Source organism: Thunnus maccoyii, chromosome 24 (genome assembly GCF_910596095.1).
Source record: "Thunnus maccoyii chromosome 24, fThuMac1.1, whole genome shotgun sequence".
Taxonomy (NCBI): Eukaryota; Metazoa; Chordata; class Actinopteri; order Scombriformes; family Scombridae; genus Thunnus; species Thunnus maccoyii.
Genome location: NC_056556.1, coordinates 19,880,335 through 19,885,351, shown reverse-complemented (window position 1 = coordinate 19,885,351; position 5,017 = coordinate 19,880,335). Strand labels below are relative to the sequence as shown.

The 5,017-nt window shown below is 45.1% G+C and overlaps 1 pseudogene; it reads left to right on the top strand.

The window, feature by feature from the left end:
- Window positions 1-696: 696 nt before the first annotated feature.
- LOC121891642 lies at window positions 697-4,666 on the top strand (annotated as a pseudogene).
- The last annotated feature ends 351 nt before the right edge of the window (window positions 4,667-5,017 follow it).

The window sequence follows — 5,017 nt, the reverse complement described above, 5'->3', positions numbered from 1 at the left end:
CACACAGCAGTAACATTCCCAGCATTAATAGCTTGATTTCAGCAGCAGCAAAGACTTTCTCCCTTCACTACACCACCATCAACCATGCCATTGCCCTCATCAAACTCGCTGGCAAAGGGTCTTGGCTCTCAAAAGCTGACATTATCAGCGCTTTCAAAGTTCCTTCTTCGGCGTCTGCTGGTGATGTGCATATTACTTTGCTGTTAGGCTCACTTTCAAGTGCAAAAGCAGCCCTAAATTCTTCGACACCCTGTCAGAGGCCCTCTGCTGGATCCTGTCTAACAACCATAACATTCCATTGCTCGTCCATCCTTTGGATGACTTCCTCACTATTTCCCCTCTCTCATCACCACCCGCTTCCTAAGCGGGTCACTTTTCTCTGACTTCGGGGTTCCACTGTCTGCAGAGAAAACAGAGAGCCCCTCCACATCTCTTGAGGTCCTTGGAATCACTCCAGACTTTAGAATATATACAGGAAGTGATAGCATGTGATTCTTGCTATGTTTGTGATCCATACAATGTTCTAGTAAAAAGTCAAGCAATCTACTTTTTGGTGTCCTGCGTCCTCCTTGACTTTTCCGGGGTCACAATGTTATATTGGTGATGAGGATAATCTGTGTTTAAGTGATAAAGTGTTTTTGTGTTTTTTGCCCTGCTCTCTGGCCATTGTGGAAGGGGGATTGATTGCTTGATTGGATGATTGGACTCCAGGTGAACAAAGGCCTTGGGGGAAGGGAGGAAGACACATGCAGGTGAGATGACAACAATAGGATCCCTGCCACCATTTGATTCAAAGGTGCAAGTTTGGGAGGAATACTGTGAAATAATGGAGCACTTCTTTACTGCAAATGTTATCACTAAAGAAGATATAAAGAAGTCCATTTTGCTCAGTGTGGTGGGAGCACAAACTTACAGTTTGATGAGAAACCTCCTAAGTCCTGCAAAACCTGGAGAGAAGACTTTTGCACAATTGGTAACTTTATTAAAGAACCATTTTAACCCCAAACCAAGTGAAATTGTCCAGAGATTTAAATTTAATTAATGCGTGAGAAGACCCACTGAATCTGTGGCTGAATATGTGGCTGAGTTGAGGAAACTGGCACAAGATTGTAATTATGGAGCGACACTTTCACAAATGTTACGGGACAGACTGGTATGTGGAATAAATGATGACCGCATCTAGAGAAAATTATTGTCAGAGACCAATCTCACATTTGAAAGTGCCCTGTCTCTAGCACAAGCAATGGAATCTGCCAACAAAAATGTGCAGGATTTGCAGGCTAAAGCAGGAGCCATGTCCTGTAATGCAGTGAGGGCTGGTGGATCAGAGAGCATGGGGCAGAAGAGAGAGAGCCAGAGGAGAGCAGAAAAAGGTAAAGATTGTTATTGCTGCAAGGGTACACATGCACCTGAGGACTGTCGGTTCAAAAAGGAAAAATGTCATGCATGTGGAATGACTGGACACATAGCTTGAGTGTGTCCCAATAAGAAAAAATTAAATGCTGAAAGGAGAACTGACAGAAGACCCAGAGAAAGTGGAAGATGCTTCACACAGGAGAGAAAAGTGCATCATTGTTCTCCCAGAGTGGCAGAACGGAGTGATGAAGAGGAACAGCCATTCCCATTATACAGTGTCTTGGGCGAGGATGAAGAGGAGGCGGTGCCACCCTACAAGGTATGCATGACCTAAATGGTGAACCAATGACATTTGAAGTGGATACAGGATGTGGACTCACCATAATGAATATGAAAACATTCAAAGAAAAAGTGAAAAATGCCCCTCCATTGAAGAAAACCCGCCTGAAGTTGAAAACATATACAAAGCAAAAGCTAAAGGTGCTGGGGAAAACGTATGTGAAAGTGAACTACAAACAGCAAGAAAAGATATTGCCCATCATAGTAGTTAAAGGCACAGGTCCAAACTTATTGGGAAGATGGTGGCTGAAGCATGTTAAACTGGACTGGGCTGAAATAAAGCACCTGGCACACCACCCACAGTCCCTGAACCTGGAGCAAGTGCACACTGCAAACCACTCACAGCCCCTGACCCTGAAGCAAGTGCTAAAAAGCATGAAGGAGTGTTTAAAGAGGAGCTGGGAACTTTAAAAGGTTTCCGCTCCAGCAATATTCCAGAGAACCATGGAGGGGGTTCTCCAGGGAATTCCCCACGTTGCGGTGTATCTGGATGATATCCTGGTTACCAGGGCAACCAGAGAAAGGCACCTCAGGACCCTGGATGAGGTGTTGACCCGGTTAGAAGATGCTGGTCTCAGATTAAAGAGAAGCAAATGCACGTTGCTGGCTGATGAAGTTCAGTATTTGGGACATAAAGTGGATGCTAACAGAGTTCACACTGTGGAAACCAAGGTAAAAGCTGTTGTTGATGCTCCCACCCCAACTTCAGTGACAGAGCTCAAGGCCTACCTGGGCTTGTTGAATTATTATAACCGCTTCCTTCCCAATCTCTCCACTTTGCTGGCCCCTTTGCATCATCTGCTGAGGAAACATGTGGTTTGGAGCTGGGGGGAACATCAAGAGGAATCCCTCAGGAGGTCCAAAGACTTATTGAAGTCAGCTGATGTCTTGGTGCATTATTCTGGAGAGAGTGCTTTACTATTAGCCTGCGATGCCTCACCATATTGCGTGGGGGCAGTGTTGTCCCACAGAATGGAAGATGGAACAGAAAAACCCATTGGTTTTGTATCTTGCACCTTGGCACCAGCGGAGAAGAAATACTCACAGCTGGATAAAGAAGGTTTGGCTGTGATCTTTGGAATTAAAAGGTTCCACAAATACCTCTATGGCCAAAACTTTACAATTGGAACTGATCACATACCCCTGATCTCCCTGTTCAATGAAACTAAACCTGTTCCTCAGATGTCTCCATGTGTTCAGCGTTGGTCTGTATGGCTCAGAGCTTATGAGTATCAGATTGTATACAGGCCTGGAAGGCAGCATATAAATGCAGATGCCCTCAGTAGGCTTCCCCTGCCAGAAACATTTCCTGCTGAGGAAGAGGAGGCCCTGGTGCTGATGCTGGATGGAATGGATGATGCACCAGTGACCACAGAACAAGTAAGACACTGGACAGCTAAAGATGTGACATTTTCATGTGTGCATGAGTATGTGCTAAAATGATTGCCTTCTACAGTGGAGCCTGAACTCATGCCTTACTTCACCCGACGCTTGGAGCTCAGTGTGAGAGATGGATGTGTTCTGTGGGGAGCTTGTGTTATTATTCCTCAGAAAGGACGGAAAATGCTGTTAAAGTTGCTGCATCTGTCCCACCCACGGATGTCTAGGATGAAAGGACTGGCCCGGTCATATGTCTGGTGGCCACAGATGGATCAAGATGTTGAGAGGGAAGTAAACCAGTGTGATGCATGTCAACAGAATAGCATGTCTCCCTCTACAGCACCCTTACATCCCTGGGAATGGCCAGAGAAGCCCTGGACTCAACTCCATGTGGATTATGCAGGTCCATTTTTGGGCAAGCTGTTTCTGGTGATGGTTGATTCCCATTCTAAATGTATGGAGGTATATCCGGTGACTACAGCAACCTCTCATGGAACCATTGAAAAGCTCAGACAAAGTTTCAGTGTCCATGGATTGCCACAGATGTTGGTGAGTGATAATGCTACCTGTTTTACAAGTGCTGAGTTTGCTGATTTCATGTCTAAAAATGGGATAAAGCATGTCACTTCAGCCCCTTTCCATCCTTCATCAAACTGGCTGAAAGAGCACTTCGGACCTTTTAGGAAGGGATGAAGAGGATGCAAGGAGGAAATGAGAGCTTGGAAGTAAAAGTGTCCAGATTCCTTTTTAGATACAGAATCACTCCACACTCAACTACAGGCTTGTCCCCAGCTCAAATGCTGGTGTCATGGAGGCCCAAGTCTGCCTTTGATCTGTCACTCCCAGACATGAAGTCTAAAGTGGAAAAGAAACAGTGGAAACAAAAAGTTAATCATGACACACACACCAAGCTCAGAAGTTTTTCACCTGGGAATCCAGTATTTACAAAAAACTATGGATATGGTCCCAAGTGGATTCCTGTCATGTACGACTATACAGGTCCCCTGGTCCCCTGTCCCCTGTCATGTACAGTCCTCATCAGAAATGGACAGGTCGTGAGGAGACATACTGACCAAATCAGGAAGCGAGAGCTAAGTGATGCTCCTGATATAGATCCCAGTACACCTCAGGCTGTGAGCATCCCATCTCCTGTGATGCCAGAACAAGCGCAGTCCCCTGAGGTCCGGGATCCTGACTCTCCAACCCATGTGGAAGACTCTGAGAGTGACCCACCTATGCTGGGGAGTGAGTCCCCACATGTATTGCAGGAACAGTTAACACCACCCTTAAGGCGCTCTACTAGAGAGAGGCGCCCTCCTGATTATTATAGGCCTTAATTAAACAGTGAAAAGAAAAAGAATATTTATCAGCTCTGCAGAGAATACCACTGTTGATTAAATTTAGTTGCTAAAAATTATTCTAAGTAGTTAGATACAAATTTACATGTCCTGCATTTTAAGTTCTTAAAGTTTAAAACACACCAAAAATGTAAGTTACAATTTGAGAGTTAAATTGAAGTGAGTTCAACTTTGTTGTCTTATTTTCTCTTGCAGTGAGTGTTGTCTGCAAACCTGAGAAGGGAGGGATGTAGTATCCTGAGACTTCTGGTGTTATCTAGAGGGAACTCTAGGCTCCAGGTGTGGGTTACCTGACAGGAAGTCCTGGCAGGAAGTCTATATACAGGAAGTGATGGCATGTGATTCTTGCTATGTCTGTGATCCATACAATGTGCTCGTAAAAAGTCAAGCAATCTACTTTTTGGTGTCTGCGTCCTCCTTGACTTTTCCGGGGTCACAATGTTATACTCTGACTCCAGTTTTCTCTGACTTTGGGTTTCCACTGTCTGCAGAGAAAACAGAGGGCCCCTCCACATCTCTTGAGATCCTTGGGATCACTCTTGACCCCAATCTGTTTCAGGCTTCACTCCCAGTCGAAAAGCTCA